We start from the raw sequence: 12,665 nt of genomic DNA on the forward strand, positions 1-12,665 counted from the left end.
CCATTTCACAATTGCCTTTCAAAACTGCAAGGTCTAGCCGACTAGATGCTTAAAAGTACAAAACTCACTAGGCCCAGAGCCTACGGCCACACCACACTGAATGCGCCCGATCTCGGAAGCTAAGCAGGGTCAGGCCTAGTTAGTACCTGGATTGGAGACTGCCTGGGAATACCAGGTGCTGTAGGCTTTTTTGTGCTCCATGATTAGTAATTGCGCAACTTCTCAATTATTTTTCAAATTTGGTATGTTTCCAAAATAATTGTATCCCGTTTTATAGCGGAAATGTTGGACAACATCATGAGGGCTGGAGCTACCTTTTTACATAGAATTAGCATACAGGTAGTGTGTTCATGGGTAATAAATCGACTTTCACATGTAATGCAGTACAGAGAATATTGAGTCCTTCAAGAGGCATGAAAGAAAACCATTATTGTGTTGATTGTTCTCTCCACCTCCCTGCAACAGACAAAGGATGGATGAATTAAAGTTATCCTACCAGACATAGGAGTCCTGAATGGGCCCACCAGTCTTATATATCTCGCCTGATCGAGCCTGATCGAGCGATGAGCGTGGTATCATGTTGCAAGTGGCTGCATGGCTTAGCTTACTAAATGCAAATGCATAAGAGTAATATTCTTAGCATTCCTAGAGCCTACGGCCACACCACACTGAATGCACCCGATCTCGACTGATCTCGGAAGTTAAGCAGTGTCAGGCCTAGTTAGTACCTGGATGGGAGACCGCCTGGGAATACCAGGTGCTGTAGGCTTTTTTGTGCTCCAAGTTCAGGAAGTGAGCCCTTTCTCAATTGCCTTTTAAAACTGCAAGGTCTAGCCGACTAGATGCTTAAAAGTACAAAACTTACTAGGCCCAGAGCCTACGGCCACACCACACTGAATGTGCCTGATCTCGTCTGATCTCAGAAGCTAAGCAGTGTCGGGCCTAGTTAGTACCTGGATGGAAGACCGCCTGGGAATACCAGGTGCTGTAGGCTTTTTTTGTACTCCAAGTTCAGGAAGTGAGCCATTTCTCAATTGCCTTTCAAAACTGCAAGGTCTAGCCGACTAGATGCTTAAAAGTACAAAACTCACAAGAACCAGAGCCTACGGCCACACCACACTGAATGCGCCCGATCTCGTCTGATCTCGGAAGCTAAGCAGTGTCGGGCCTCGTTAGTACCTGGATGGGAGACCGCCTGGGAATACCAGGTGCTGTAGGCTTTTTTGTGCTCCAAGTTCAGGAAGTGAGCCATTTCTCAATTGCCTTTCAAAACTGCAAGGTCTAGCTGACTAGATGCTTAAAAGTACAAAACTCACTAGGCCCAGAGCCTACGGCCACACCACACTGATTGCGCCCGATCTCGTCTGATCTCGGAAGCTAAGCAGTGTCGGGCCTAGTTAGTACCTGGATGGGAGACCACCTGGGAATACCAGGTGCTGTAGGCTTTTTTGTGCTCCAAGTTCAGGAAGTGAGCCATTTCACAATTGCCTTTCAAAACTGCAAGGTCTAGCCGACTAGATGCTTAAAAGTACAAAACTCACTAGGCCCAGAGCCTACGGCCACACCACACTGAATGTGCCCGATCTCGGAAGCTAAGCAGGGTCAGGCCTAGTTAGTACCTGGATGAGAGACTGCCTGGGAATACCAGGTGCTGTAGGCTTTTTTGTGCTCCATGATTAGTAATTGCGCAACTTCTCAATTATTTTTCAAATTTGGTATGTTTCCAAAATAATTGTATCCCGTTTTATAGCGGAAATGTTGGACAACATCATGAGGGCTGGAGCTACCTTTTTACATAGAATTAGCATACAGGTAGTGTGTTCATGGGTAATAAATCGACTTTCACATGTAATGCAGTACAGAGAATATTGAGTCCTTCAAGAGGCATGAAAGAAAACCATTATTGTGTTGATTGTTCTCTCCACCTCCCTGCAACAGACACAGGATGGATGAATTAAAGTTATCCTACCAGACATAAGAGTCCTGAATGGGCCCACCAGTCTTATATATCTCGCCTGATCGAGCCTGATCGAGCGATGAGCGTGGTATCATGTTGCAAGTGGCTGCATGGCTTAGCTTACTAAATGCAAATGCATAAGAGTAATATTCTTAGCATTCCTAGAGCCTACGGCCACACCACACTGAATGCACCCGATCTCGTCTGATCTCGGAAGTTAAGCAGTGTCAGGCCTAGTTAGTACCTGGATGGGAGACCGCCTGGGAATACCAGGTGCTGTAGGCTTTTTTGTGCTCCAAGTTCAGGAAGTGAGCCCTTTCTCAATTGCCTTTTAAAACTGCAAGGTCTAGCCGACTAGATGCTTAAAAGTACAACACTCACTAGGCCCAGAGCCTACGGCCACACCACACTGAATGCGCCTGATCTCGTCTGATCTCAGAAGCTAAGCAGTGTCGGGCCTAGTTAGTACCTGGATGGGAGACCGCCTGGGAATACCAGGTGCTGTAGGCTTTTTTGTACTCCAAGTTCAGGAAGTGAGCCATTTCTCAATTGCCTTTCAAAACTGCAAGGTCTAGCCGACTAGATGCTTAAAAGTACAAAACTCACTAGGCCCAGAGCCTACGGCCACACCACACTGAATGCGCCCGATCTCGTCTGATCTCGGAAGCTAAGCAGTGTCGGGCCTAGTTAGTACCTGGATGGGAGACCACCTGGGAATACCAGGTGCTGTAGGCTTTTTTGTGCTCCAAGTTCAGGAAGTGAGCCATTTCACAATTGCCTTTCAAAACTGCAAGGTCTAGCCGACTAGATGCTTAAAAGTACAAACTCACTAGGCCCAGAGCCTACGGCCACACCACACTGAATGCGCCCGATCTCGGAAGCTAAGCAGGGTCGGGCCTAGTTAGTACCTGGATGGGAGACTGCCTGGGAATACCAGGTGCTGTAGGCTTTTTTTGTGCTCCATGATTAGTAATTGCGCAACTTCTCAATTATTTTTCAAATTTGGTATGTTTCCAAAATAATTGTATCCCGTTTTATAGCGGAAATGTTGGACAACATCATGAGGGCTGGAGCTACCTTTTTACATAGAATTAGCATACAGGTAGTGTGTTCATGGGTAATAAATCAACTTTCACATGTAATGCAGTACAGAGAATATTGAGTCCTTCAAGAGGCATGAAAGAAAACCATTATTGTGTTGATTGTTCTCTCCACCTCCCTGCAACAGACACAGGATGGATGAATTAAAGTTATCCTACCAGACATAGGAGTCCTGAATGGGCCCACCAGTCTTATATATCTCGCCTGATCGAGCCTGATCGAGCGATGAGCGTGGTATCATGTTGCAAGTGGCTGCATGGCTTAGCTTACTAAATGCAAATGCATAAGAGTAATATTCTTAGCATTCCTAGAGCCTACGGCCACACCACACTGAATGCACCCGATCTCGACTGATCTCGGAAGTTAAGCAGTGTCAGGCCTAGTTAGTACCTGGATGGGAGACCGCCTGGGAATACCAGGTGCTGTAGGCTTTTTTGTGCTCCAAGTTCAGGAAGTGAGCCCTTTCTCAATTGCCTTTTAAAACTGCAAGGTCTAGCCGACTAGATGCTTAAAAGTACAAAACTCACTAGGCCCAGAGCCTACGGCCACACCACACTGAATGTGCCTGATCTCGTCTGATCTCAGAAGCTAAGCAGTGTCGGGCCTAGTTAGTACCTGGATGGAAGACCGCCTGGGAATACCAGGTGCTGTAGGCTTTTTTGTACTCCAAGTTCAGGAAGTGAGCCATTTCTCAATTGCCTTTCAAAACTGCAAGGTCTAGCCGACTAGATGCTTAAAAGTACAAAACTCACAAGAACCAGAGCCTACGGCCACACCACACTGAATGCGCCCGATCTCGTCTGATCTCGGAAGCTAAGCAGTGTCGGGCCTCGTTAGTACCTGGATGGGAGACCGCCTGGGAATACGAGGTGCTGTAGGCTTTTTTGTGCTCCAAGTTCAGGAAGTGAGCCATTTCTCAATTGCCTTTCAAAATTGCAAGGTCTAGCTGACTAGATGCTTAAAAGTACAAAACTCACTAGGCCCAGAGCCTACGGCCACACCACACTGATTGCGCCCGATCTCGTCTGATCTCGGAAGCTAAGCAGTGTCGGGCCTCGTTAGTACCTGGATGGGAGACCGCCTGGGAATACCAGGTGCTGTAGGCTTTTTTGTGCTCCAAGTTCAGGAAGTGAGCCATTTCTCAATTGCCTTTCAAAACTGCAAGGTCTAGCTGACTAGATGCTTAAAAGTACAAAACTCACTAGGCCCAGAGCCTACGGCCACAACACACTGATTGCGCCCGATCTCGTCTGATCTCGGAAGCTAAGCAGTGTCGGGCCTAGTTAGTACCTGGATGGGAGACCACCTGGGAATACCAGGTGCTGTAGGCTTTTTTTGTGCTCCAAGTTCAGGAAGTGAGCCATTTCACAATTGCCTTTCAAAACTGCAAGGTCTAGCCGACTAGATGCTTAAAAGTACAAAACTCACTAGGCCCAGAGCCTACGGCCACACCACACTGAATGCGCCCGATCTCGGAAGCTAAGCAGGGTCAGGCCTAGTTAGTACCTGGATGGGAGACTGCCTGGGAATACCAGGTGCTGTAGGCTTTTTTGTGCTCCATGATTAGTAATTGCGCAACTTCTCAATTATTTTTCAAATTTGGTATGTTTCCAAAATAATTGTATCCCGTTTTATAGCGGAAATGTTGGACAACATCATGAGGGCTGGAGCTACCTTTTTACATAGAATTAGCATACAGGTAGTGTGTTCATGGGTAATAAATCGACTTTCACATGTAATGCAGTACAGAGAATATTGAGTCCTTCAAGAGGCATGAAAGAAAACCATTATTGTGTTGATTGTTCTCTCCACCTCCCTGCAACAGACACAGGATGGATGAATTAAAGTTATCCTACCAGACATAGGAGTCCTGAATGGGCCCACCAGTCTTATATATCTCGCCTGATCGAGCCTGATCGAGCGATGAGCGTGGTATCATGTTGCAAGTGGCTGCATGGCTTAGCTTACTAAATGCAAATGCATAAGAGTAATATTCTTAGCATTCCTAGAGCCTACGGCCACACCACACTGAATGCACCCGATCTCGACTGATCTCGGAAGTTAAGCAGTGTCAGGCCTAGTTAGTACCTGGATGGGAGACCGCCTGGGAATACCAGGTGCTGTAGGCTTTTTTGTGCTCCAAGTTCAGGAAGTGAGCCCTTTCTCAATTGCCTTTTAAAACTGCAAGGTCTAGCCGACTAGATGCTTAAAAGTACAAAACTCACTAGGCCCAGAGCCTACGGCCACACCACACTGAATGTGCCTGATCTCGTCTGATCTCAGAAGCTAAGCAGTGTCGGGCCTAGTTAGTACCTGGATGGAAGACCGCCAGGGAATACCAGGTGCTGTAGGCTTTTTTGTACTCCAAGTTCAGGAAGTGAGCCATTTCTCAATTGCCTTTCAAAACTGCAAGGTCTAGCCGACTAGATGCTTAAAAGTACAAAACTCACAAGAACCAGAGCCTACGGCCACAGCACACTGAATGCGCCCGATCTCGTCTGATCTCGGAAGCTAAGCAGTGTCGGGCCTCGTTAGTACCTGGATGGGAGACCGCCTGGGAATACCAGGTGCTGTAGGCTTTTTTGTGCTCCAAGTTCAGGAAGTGAGCCATTTCTCAATTGCCTTTCAAAACTGCAAGGTCTAGCTGACTAGATGCTTAAAAGTACAAAACTCACTAGGCCCAGAGCCTACGGCCACACCACACTGATTGCGCCCGATCTCGTCTGATCTCGGAAGCTAAGCAGTGTCGGGCCTAGTTAGTACCTGGATGGGAGACCACCTGGGAATACCAGGTGCTGTAGGCTTTTTTGTGCTCCAAGTTCAGGAAGTGAGCCATTTCTCAATTGCCTTTCAAAACTGCAAGGTCTAGCCGACTAGATGCTTAAAAGTACAAAACTCACTAGGCCCAGAGCCTACGGCCACACCACACTGAATGCGCCCGATCTCGGAAGCTAAGCAGTGTCGGGCCTAGTTAGTACCTGGATGGGAGACCACCTGGGAATACCAGGTGCTGTAGGCTTTTTTGTGCTCCAAGTTCAGGAAGTGAGCCATTTCACAATTGCCTTTCAAAACTGCAAGGTCTAGCTGACTAGATGCTTAAAAGTACAAACTCACTAGGCCCAGAGCCTACGGCCACACCACACTGAATGCGCCCGATCTCGGAAGCTAAGCAGGGTCGGGCCTAGTTAGTACCTGGATGGGAGACTGCCTGGGAATACCAGGTGCTGTAGGCTTTTTTTGTGTTCCATGATTAGTAATTGCGCAACTTCTCAATTATTTTTCAAATTTGGTATGTTTCCAAAATAATTGTATCCCGTTTTATAGCGGAAATGTTGGACAACATCATGAGGGCTGGAGCTACCTTTTTACATAGAATTAGCATACAGGTAGTGTGTTCATGGGTAATAAATCGACTTTCACATGTAATGCAGTACAGAGAATATTGAGTCCTTCAAGAGGCATGAAAGAAAACCATTATTGTGTTGATTGTTCTCTCCACCTCCCTGCAACAGACACAGGATGGATGAATTAAAGTTATCCTACCAGACACAGGAGTCCTGAATGGGCCCACCAGTCTTATATATCTCGCCTGATCGAGCCTGATCGAGCGATGAGCGTGGTATCATGTTGCAAGTGGCTGCATGGCTTAGCTTACTAAATGCAAATGCATAAGAGTAATATTCTTAGCATTCCTAGAGCCTACGGCCACACCACACTGAATGCACCCGATCTCGTCTGATCTCGGAAGTTAAGCAGTGTCAGGCCTAGTTAGTACCTGGATGGGAGACTGCCTGGGAATACCAGGTGCTGTAGGCTTTTTTTGTGCTCCATGATTAGTAATTGCGCAACTTCTCAATTATTTTTCAAATTTGGTATGTTTCCAAAATAATTGTATCCCGTTTTATAGCGGAAATGTTGGACAACATCATGAGGGCTGGAGCTACCTTTTTACATAGAATTAGCATACAGGTAGTGTGTTCATGGGTAATAAATCGACTTTCACATGTAATGCAGTACAGAGAATATTGAGTCCTTCAAGAGGCATGAAAGAAAACCATTATTGTGTTGATTGTTCTCTCCACCTCCCTGCAACAGACACAGGATGGATGAATTAAAGTTATCCTACCAGACATAGGAGTCCTGAATGGGCCCACCAGTCTTATATATCTCGCCTGATCGAGCCTGATCGAGCGATGAGCGTGGTATCATGTTGCAAGTGGCTGCATGGCTTAGCTTACTAAATGCAAATGCATAAGAGTAATATTCTTAGCATTCCTAGAGCCTACGGCCACACCACACTGAATGCACCCGATCTCGACTGATCTCGGAAGTTAAGCAGTGTCAGGCCTAGTTAGTACCTGGATGGGAGACCGCCTGGGAATACCAGGTGCTGTAGGCTTTTTTGTGCTCCAAGTTCAGGAAGTGAGCCCTTTCTCAATTGCCTTTTAAAACTGCAAGGTCTAGCCGACTAGATGCTTAAAAGTACAAAACTCACTAGGCCCAGAGCCTACGGCCACACCACACTGAATGTGCCTGATCTCGTCTGATCTCAGAAGCTAAGCAGTGTCGGGCCTAGTTAGTACCTGGATGGAAGACCGCCTGGGAATACCAGGTGCTGTAGGCTTTTTTGTACTCCAAGTTCAGGAAGTGAGCCATTTCTCAATTGCCTTTCAAAACTGCAAGGTCTAGCCGACTAGATGCTTAAAAGTACAAAACTCACAAGAACCAGAGCCTACGGCCACACCACACTGAATGCGCCCGATCTTGTCTGATCTCGGAAGCTAAGCAGTGTCGGGCCTCATTAGTACCTGGATGGGAGACCGCCTGGGAATACCAGGTGCTGTAGGCTTTTTTGTGCTCCAAGTTCAGGAAGTGAGCCATTTCTCAATTGCCTTTCAAAACTGCAAGGTCTAGCTGACTAGATGCTTAAAAGTACAAAACTCACTAGGCCCAGAGCCTACAGCCACACCACACTGATTGCGCCCGATCTCGTCTGATCTCGGAAGCTAAGCAGTGTCGGGCCTAGTTAGTACCTGGATGGGAGACCACCTGGGAATACCAGGTGCTGTAGGCTTTTTTGTGCTCCAAGTTCAGGAAGTGAGCCATTTCACAATTGCCTTTCAAAACTGCAAGGTCTAGCCGACTAGATGCTTAAAAGTACAAAACTCACTAGGCCCAGAGCCTACGGCCACACCACACTGAATGTGCCCGATCTCGGAAGCTAAGCAGGGTCAGGCCTAGTTAGTACCTGGATGGGAGACTGCCTGGGAATACCAGGTGCTGTAGGCTTTTTTGTGCTCCATGATTAATAATTGCGCAACTTCTCAATTATTTTTCAAATTTGGTATGTTTCCAAAATAATTGTATCCCGTTTTATAGCGGAAATGTTGGACAACATCATGAGGGCTGGAGCTACCTTTTTACATAGAATTAGCATACAGGTAGTGTGTTCATGGGTAATAAATCGACTTTCACATGTAATGCAGTACAGAGAATATTGAGTCCTTCAAGAGGCATGAAAGAAAACCATTATTGTGTTGATTGTTCTCTCCACCTCCCTGCAACAGACACAGGATGGATGAATTAAAGTTATCCTACCAGACATAGGAGTCCTGAATGGGCCCACCAGTCTTATATATCTCGCCTGATCGAGCCTGATCGAGCGATGAGCGTGGTATCATGTTGCAAGTGGCTGCATGGCTTAGCTTACTAAATGCAAATGCATAAGAGTAATATTCTTAGCATTCCTAGAGCCTACGGCCACACCACACTGAATGCACCCGATCTCGTCTGATCTCGGAAGTTAAGCAGTGTCAGGCCTAGTTAGTACCTGGATGGGAGACCGCCTGGGAATACCAGGTGCTGTAGGCTTTTTTGTGCTCCAAGTTCAGGAAGTGAGCCCTTTCTCAATTGCCTTTTAAAACTGCAAGGTCTAGCCGACTAGATGCTTAAAAGTACAACATTCACTAGGCCCAGAGCCTACGGCCACACCACACTGAATGCGCCTGATCTCGTCTGATCTCAGAAGCTAAGCAGTGTCGGGCCTAGTTAGTACCTGGATGGGAGACCGCCTGGGAATACCAGGTGCTGTAGGCTTTTTTGTACTCCAAGTTCAGGAAGTGAGCCATTTCTCAATTGCCTTTCAAAACTGCAAGGTCTAGCCGACTAGATGCTTAAAAGTACAAAACTCACTAGGCCCAGAGCCTACGGCCACACCACACTGATTGCGCCTGATCTCGTCTGATCTCGGAAGCTAAGCAGTGTCGGGCCTAGTTAGTACCTGGATGGGAGACCACCTGGGAATACCAGGTGCTGTAGGCTTTTTTGTGCTCCAAGTTCAGGAAGTGAGCCATTTCACAATTGCCTTTCAAAACTGCAAGGTCTAGCCGACTAGATGCTTAAAAGTACAAAACTCACTAGGCCCAGAGCCTACGGCCACACCACACTGAATGCGCCCGATCTCGGAAGCTAAGCAGGGTCAGGCCTAGTTAGTACCTGGATGGGAGACTGCCTGGGAATACCAGGTGCTGTAGGCTTTTTTGTGCTCCATGATTAGTAATTGCGCAACTTCTCAATTATTTTTCAAATTTGGTATGTTTCCAAAATAATTGTATCCCGTTTTATAGCGGAAATGTTGGACAACATCATGAGGGCTGGAGCTACCTTTTTACATAGAATTAGCATACAGGTAGTGTGTTCATGGGTAATAAATCGACTTTCACATGTAATGCAGTACAGAGAATATTGAGTCCTTCAAGAGGCATGAAAGAAAACCATTATTGTGTTGATTGTTCTCTCCACCTCCCTGCAACAGACACAGGATGGATGAATTAAAGTTATCCTACCAGACATAGGAGTCCTGAATGGGCCCACCAGTCTTATATATCTCGCCTGATCGAGCCTGATCGAGCGATGAGCGTGGTATCATGTTGCAAGTGGCTGCATGGCTTAGCTTACTAAATGCAAATGCATAAGAGTAATATTCTTAGCATTCCTAGAGCCTACGGCCACACCACACTGAATGCACCCGATCTCGACTGATCTCGGAAGTTAAGCAGTGTCAGGCCTAGTTAGTACCTGGATGGGAGACCGCCTGGGAATACCAGGTGCTGTAGGCTTTTTTGTGCTCCAAGTTCAGGAAGTGAGCCCTTTCTCAATTGCCTTTTAAAACTGCAAGGTCTAGCCGACTAGATGCTTAAAAGTACAAAACTCACTAGGCCCAGAGCCTACGGCCACACCACACTGAATGTGCCTGATCTCGTCTGATCTCAGAAGCTAAGCAGTGTCGGGCCTAGTTAGTACCTGGATGGAAGACCGCCTGGGAATACCAGGTGCTGTAGGCTTTTTTGTACTCCAAGTTCAGGAAGTGAGCCATTTCTCAATTGCCTTTCAAAACTGCAAGGTCTAGCCGACTAGATGCTTAAAAGTACAAAACTCACAAGAACCAGAGCCTACGGCCACACCACACTGAATGCGCCCGATCTCGTCTGATCTCGGAAGCTAAGCAGTGTCGGGCCTCGTTAGTACCTGGATGGGAGACCGCCTGGGAATACCAGGTGCTGTAGGCTTTTTTGTGCTCCAAGTTCAGGAAGTGAGCCATTTCTCAATTGCCTTTCAAAACTGCAAGGTCTAGCTGACTAGATGCTTAAAAGTACAAAACTCACTAGGCCCAGAGCCTACGGCCACACCACACTGATTGCGCCCGATCTCGTCTGATCTCGGAAGCTAAGCAGTGTCCGGCCTAGTTAGTACCTGGATGGGAGACCACCTGGGAATACCAGGTGCTGTAGGCTTTTTTGTGCTCCAAGTTCAGGAAGTGAGCCATTTCACAATTGCCTTTCAAAACTGCAAGGTCTAGCCGACTAGATGCTTAAAAGTACAAAACTCACTAGGCCCAGAGCCTACGGCCACACCACACTGAATGTGCCAGATCTCGGAAGCTAAGCAGGGTCAGGCCTAGTTAGTACCTGGATGGGAGACTGCCTGGGAATACCAGGTGCTGTAGGCTTTTTTGTGCTCCATGATTAGTAATTGCGCAACTTCTCAATTATTTTTCAAATTTGGTATGTTTCCAAAATAATTGTATCCCGTTTTATAGCGGAAATGTTGGACAACATCATGAGGGCTGGAGCTACCTTTTTACATAGAATTAGCATACAGGTAGTGTGTTCATGGGTAATAAATCGACTTTCACATGTAATGCAGTACAGAGAATATTGAGTCCTTCAAGAGGCATGAAAGAAAACCATTATTGTGTTGATTGTTCTCTCCACCTCCCTGCAACAGACACAGGATGGATGAATTAAAGTTATCCTACCAGACATAGGAGTCCTGAATGGGCCCACCAGTCTTATATATCTCGCCTGATCGAGCCTGATCGAGCGATGAGCGTGGTATCATGTTGCAAGTGGCTGCATGGCTTAGCTTACTAAATGCAAATGCATAAGAGTAATATTCTTAGCATTCCTAGAGCCTACGGCCACACCACACTGAATGCACCCGATCTCGTCTGATCTCGGAAGTTAAGCAGTGTCAGGCCTAGTTAGTACCTGGATGGGAGACCGCCTGGGAATACCAGGTGCTGTAGGCTTTTTTGTGCTCCAAGTTCAGGAAGTGAGCCCTTTCTCAATTGCCTTTTAAAACTGCAAGGTCTAGCCGACTAGATGCTTAAAAGTACAACACTCACTAGGCCCAGAGCCTACGGCCACACCACACTGAATGCGCCTGATCTCGTCTGATCTCAGAAGCTAAGCAGTGTCGGGCCTAGTTAGTACCTGGATGGGAGACCGCCTGGGAATACCAGGTGCTGTAGGCTTTTTTGTACTCCAAGTTCAGGAAGTGAGCCATTTCTCAATTGCCTTTCAAAACTGCAAGGTCTAGCCGACTAGATGCTTAAAAGTACAAAACTCACTAGGCCCAGAGCCTACGGCCACACCACACTGAATGCGCCCGATCTCGTCTGATCTCGGAAGCTAAGCAGTGTCGGGCCTAGTTAGTACCTGGATGGGAGACCACCTGGGAATACCAGGTGCTGTAGGCTTTTTTGTGCTCCAAGTTCAGGAAGTGAGCCATTTCACAATTGCCTTTCAAAACTGCAAGGTCTAGCCGACTAGATGCTTAAAAGTACAAACTCACTAAGCCCAGAGCCTACGGCCACACCACACTGAATGCGCCTGATCTCGGAAGCTAAGCAGGGTCGGGCCTAGTTAGTACCTGGATGGGAGACTGCCTGGGAATACCAGGTGCTGTAGGCTTTTTTTGTGCTCCATGATTAGTAATTGCGCAACTTCTCAATTATTTTTCAAATTTGGTATGTTTCCAAAATAATTGTATCCCGTTTTATAGCGGAAATGTTGGACAACATCATGAGGGCTGGAGCTACCTTTTTACATAGAATTAGCATACAGGTAGTGTGTTCATGGGTAATAAAGCAACTTTCACATGTAATGCAGTACAGAGAATATTGAGTCCTTCAAGAGGCATGAAAGAAAACCATTATTGTGTTGATTGTTCTCTCCACCTCCCTGCAACAGACACAGGATGGATGAATTAAAGTTATCCTACCAGACATAGGAGTCCTGAATGGGCCCACCAGTCTTATATATCT

The 12,665-nt window shown here is 46.8% G+C and overlaps 31 non-coding genes and 10 pseudogenes across 31 annotated transcripts; all 41 read left to right on the plus strand.

The window, feature by feature from the left end:
* Nucleotides 1-78: 78 nt before the first annotated feature.
* On the plus strand, nucleotides 79-187 carry LOC138546610 (5S ribosomal RNA; annotated as a pseudogene).
* A 463-nt stretch (nucleotides 188-650) lies between these two features.
* Nucleotides 651-769, plus strand: LOC138538234 (5S ribosomal RNA). Its single transcript, XR_011286341.1, has one exon. It is a non-coding gene; the product is annotated as a 5S ribosomal RNA (ribosomal RNA).
* Nucleotides 770-875: 106 nt separating this feature from the next.
* LOC138539462 (5S ribosomal RNA) lies at nucleotides 876-994 on the plus strand. Its single transcript, XR_011287528.1, has one exon. It is a non-coding gene; the product is annotated as a 5S ribosomal RNA (ribosomal RNA).
* A 107-nt stretch (nucleotides 995-1,101) lies between these two features.
* LOC138549754 (5S ribosomal RNA) lies at nucleotides 1,102-1,220 on the plus strand. The gene has a single exon (XR_011293527.1). It is a non-coding gene; the product is annotated as a 5S ribosomal RNA (ribosomal RNA).
* Nucleotides 1,221-1,326: 106 nt separating this feature from the next.
* On the plus strand, nucleotides 1,327-1,445 carry LOC138547515 (5S ribosomal RNA). Its single transcript, XR_011291352.1, has one exon. It is a non-coding gene; the product is annotated as a 5S ribosomal RNA (ribosomal RNA).
* Nucleotides 1,446-1,551: 106 nt separating this feature from the next.
* On the plus strand, nucleotides 1,552-1,660 carry LOC138547107 (5S ribosomal RNA; annotated as a pseudogene).
* Nucleotides 1,661-2,123: 463 nt separating this feature from the next.
* Nucleotides 2,124-2,242, plus strand: LOC138548715 (5S ribosomal RNA). The gene has a single exon (XR_011292506.1). It is a non-coding gene; the product is annotated as a 5S ribosomal RNA (ribosomal RNA).
* A 106-nt stretch (nucleotides 2,243-2,348) lies between these two features.
* LOC138539311 (5S ribosomal RNA) lies at nucleotides 2,349-2,467 on the plus strand. The gene has a single exon (XR_011287381.1). It is a non-coding gene; the product is annotated as a 5S ribosomal RNA (ribosomal RNA).
* A 106-nt stretch (nucleotides 2,468-2,573) lies between these two features.
* Nucleotides 2,574-2,692, plus strand: LOC138546462 (5S ribosomal RNA). Its single transcript, XR_011290927.1, has one exon. It is a non-coding gene; the product is annotated as a 5S ribosomal RNA (ribosomal RNA).
* A 105-nt stretch (nucleotides 2,693-2,797) lies between these two features.
* Nucleotides 2,798-2,906, plus strand: LOC138543281 (5S ribosomal RNA; annotated as a pseudogene).
* Nucleotides 2,907-3,370: 464 nt separating this feature from the next.
* Nucleotides 3,371-3,489, plus strand: LOC138538236 (5S ribosomal RNA). Its single transcript, XR_011286343.1, has one exon. It is a non-coding gene; the product is annotated as a 5S ribosomal RNA (ribosomal RNA).
* A 106-nt stretch (nucleotides 3,490-3,595) lies between these two features.
* On the plus strand, nucleotides 3,596-3,714 carry LOC138539463 (5S ribosomal RNA). The gene has a single exon (XR_011287529.1). It is a non-coding gene; the product is annotated as a 5S ribosomal RNA (ribosomal RNA).
* Nucleotides 3,715-3,820: 106 nt separating this feature from the next.
* LOC138536725 (5S ribosomal RNA) lies at nucleotides 3,821-3,939 on the plus strand. Its single transcript, XR_011284890.1, has one exon. It is a non-coding gene; the product is annotated as a 5S ribosomal RNA (ribosomal RNA).
* Nucleotides 3,940-4,045: 106 nt separating this feature from the next.
* On the plus strand, nucleotides 4,046-4,164 carry LOC138536854 (5S ribosomal RNA). The gene has a single exon (XR_011285014.1). It is a non-coding gene; the product is annotated as a 5S ribosomal RNA (ribosomal RNA).
* Nucleotides 4,165-4,270: 106 nt separating this feature from the next.
* Nucleotides 4,271-4,389, plus strand: LOC138541053 (5S ribosomal RNA). The gene has a single exon (XR_011289071.1). It is a non-coding gene; the product is annotated as a 5S ribosomal RNA (ribosomal RNA).
* Nucleotides 4,390-4,496: 107 nt separating this feature from the next.
* Nucleotides 4,497-4,605, plus strand: LOC138544949 (5S ribosomal RNA; annotated as a pseudogene).
* Nucleotides 4,606-5,068: 463 nt separating this feature from the next.
* On the plus strand, nucleotides 5,069-5,187 carry LOC138538237 (5S ribosomal RNA). Its single transcript, XR_011286344.1, has one exon. It is a non-coding gene; the product is annotated as a 5S ribosomal RNA (ribosomal RNA).
* A 106-nt stretch (nucleotides 5,188-5,293) lies between these two features.
* Nucleotides 5,294-5,412, plus strand: LOC138541606 (5S ribosomal RNA). Its single transcript, XR_011289608.1, has one exon. It is a non-coding gene; the product is annotated as a 5S ribosomal RNA (ribosomal RNA).
* Nucleotides 5,413-5,518: 106 nt separating this feature from the next.
* On the plus strand, nucleotides 5,519-5,637 carry LOC138541525 (5S ribosomal RNA). The gene has a single exon (XR_011289530.1). It is a non-coding gene; the product is annotated as a 5S ribosomal RNA (ribosomal RNA).
* A 106-nt stretch (nucleotides 5,638-5,743) lies between these two features.
* Nucleotides 5,744-5,862, plus strand: LOC138547516 (5S ribosomal RNA). The gene has a single exon (XR_011291353.1). It is a non-coding gene; the product is annotated as a 5S ribosomal RNA (ribosomal RNA).
* A 106-nt stretch (nucleotides 5,863-5,968) lies between these two features.
* LOC138542637 (5S ribosomal RNA) lies at nucleotides 5,969-6,077 on the plus strand (annotated as a pseudogene).
* A 105-nt stretch (nucleotides 6,078-6,182) lies between these two features.
* LOC138543282 (5S ribosomal RNA) lies at nucleotides 6,183-6,291 on the plus strand (annotated as a pseudogene).
* A 464-nt stretch (nucleotides 6,292-6,755) lies between these two features.
* LOC138537500 (5S ribosomal RNA) lies at nucleotides 6,756-6,874 on the plus strand. Its single transcript, XR_011285633.1, has one exon. It is a non-coding gene; the product is annotated as a 5S ribosomal RNA (ribosomal RNA).
* Nucleotides 6,875-7,338: 464 nt separating this feature from the next.
* LOC138538238 (5S ribosomal RNA) lies at nucleotides 7,339-7,457 on the plus strand. The gene has a single exon (XR_011286345.1). It is a non-coding gene; the product is annotated as a 5S ribosomal RNA (ribosomal RNA).
* Nucleotides 7,458-7,563: 106 nt separating this feature from the next.
* Nucleotides 7,564-7,682, plus strand: LOC138539464 (5S ribosomal RNA). The gene has a single exon (XR_011287530.1). It is a non-coding gene; the product is annotated as a 5S ribosomal RNA (ribosomal RNA).
* A 106-nt stretch (nucleotides 7,683-7,788) lies between these two features.
* LOC138541316 (5S ribosomal RNA) lies at nucleotides 7,789-7,907 on the plus strand. The gene has a single exon (XR_011289325.1). It is a non-coding gene; the product is annotated as a 5S ribosomal RNA (ribosomal RNA).
* A 106-nt stretch (nucleotides 7,908-8,013) lies between these two features.
* Nucleotides 8,014-8,132, plus strand: LOC138548524 (5S ribosomal RNA). Its single transcript, XR_011292323.1, has one exon. It is a non-coding gene; the product is annotated as a 5S ribosomal RNA (ribosomal RNA).
* Nucleotides 8,133-8,238: 106 nt separating this feature from the next.
* Nucleotides 8,239-8,347, plus strand: LOC138545961 (5S ribosomal RNA; annotated as a pseudogene).
* A 463-nt stretch (nucleotides 8,348-8,810) lies between these two features.
* On the plus strand, nucleotides 8,811-8,929 carry LOC138548717 (5S ribosomal RNA). The gene has a single exon (XR_011292508.1). It is a non-coding gene; the product is annotated as a 5S ribosomal RNA (ribosomal RNA).
* A 106-nt stretch (nucleotides 8,930-9,035) lies between these two features.
* LOC138539323 (5S ribosomal RNA) lies at nucleotides 9,036-9,154 on the plus strand. The gene has a single exon (XR_011287392.1). It is a non-coding gene; the product is annotated as a 5S ribosomal RNA (ribosomal RNA).
* A 106-nt stretch (nucleotides 9,155-9,260) lies between these two features.
* Nucleotides 9,261-9,379, plus strand: LOC138551037 (5S ribosomal RNA). Its single transcript, XR_011294775.1, has one exon. It is a non-coding gene; the product is annotated as a 5S ribosomal RNA (ribosomal RNA).
* Nucleotides 9,380-9,485: 106 nt separating this feature from the next.
* On the plus strand, nucleotides 9,486-9,594 carry LOC138544950 (5S ribosomal RNA; annotated as a pseudogene).
* Nucleotides 9,595-10,057: 463 nt separating this feature from the next.
* LOC138538239 (5S ribosomal RNA) lies at nucleotides 10,058-10,176 on the plus strand. Its single transcript, XR_011286346.1, has one exon. It is a non-coding gene; the product is annotated as a 5S ribosomal RNA (ribosomal RNA).
* Nucleotides 10,177-10,282: 106 nt separating this feature from the next.
* Nucleotides 10,283-10,401, plus strand: LOC138539465 (5S ribosomal RNA). Its single transcript, XR_011287531.1, has one exon. It is a non-coding gene; the product is annotated as a 5S ribosomal RNA (ribosomal RNA).
* Nucleotides 10,402-10,507: 106 nt separating this feature from the next.
* Nucleotides 10,508-10,626, plus strand: LOC138549755 (5S ribosomal RNA). Its single transcript, XR_011293528.1, has one exon. It is a non-coding gene; the product is annotated as a 5S ribosomal RNA (ribosomal RNA).
* Nucleotides 10,627-10,732: 106 nt separating this feature from the next.
* On the plus strand, nucleotides 10,733-10,851 carry LOC138541241 (5S ribosomal RNA). The gene has a single exon (XR_011289252.1). It is a non-coding gene; the product is annotated as a 5S ribosomal RNA (ribosomal RNA).
* A 106-nt stretch (nucleotides 10,852-10,957) lies between these two features.
* Nucleotides 10,958-11,066, plus strand: LOC138547075 (5S ribosomal RNA; annotated as a pseudogene).
* Nucleotides 11,067-11,529: 463 nt separating this feature from the next.
* On the plus strand, nucleotides 11,530-11,648 carry LOC138548718 (5S ribosomal RNA). Its single transcript, XR_011292509.1, has one exon. It is a non-coding gene; the product is annotated as a 5S ribosomal RNA (ribosomal RNA).
* Nucleotides 11,649-11,754: 106 nt separating this feature from the next.
* LOC138539335 (5S ribosomal RNA) lies at nucleotides 11,755-11,873 on the plus strand. The gene has a single exon (XR_011287404.1). It is a non-coding gene; the product is annotated as a 5S ribosomal RNA (ribosomal RNA).
* A 106-nt stretch (nucleotides 11,874-11,979) lies between these two features.
* On the plus strand, nucleotides 11,980-12,098 carry LOC138546576 (5S ribosomal RNA). The gene has a single exon (XR_011290939.1). It is a non-coding gene; the product is annotated as a 5S ribosomal RNA (ribosomal RNA).
* A 105-nt stretch (nucleotides 12,099-12,203) lies between these two features.
* On the plus strand, nucleotides 12,204-12,312 carry LOC138544260 (5S ribosomal RNA; annotated as a pseudogene).
* Nucleotides 12,313-12,665: the final 353 nt, after the last annotated feature.

The sequence above is a fragment of the Ambystoma mexicanum genome, unplaced genomic scaffold (assembly GCF_040938575.1).
Source record: "Ambystoma mexicanum isolate Mex_15411 unplaced genomic scaffold, UKY_AmexF1_1 Mex_scaf10, whole genome shotgun sequence".
Classification (NCBI taxonomy): domain Eukaryota; kingdom Metazoa; phylum Chordata; class Amphibia; order Caudata; family Ambystomatidae; genus Ambystoma; species Ambystoma mexicanum.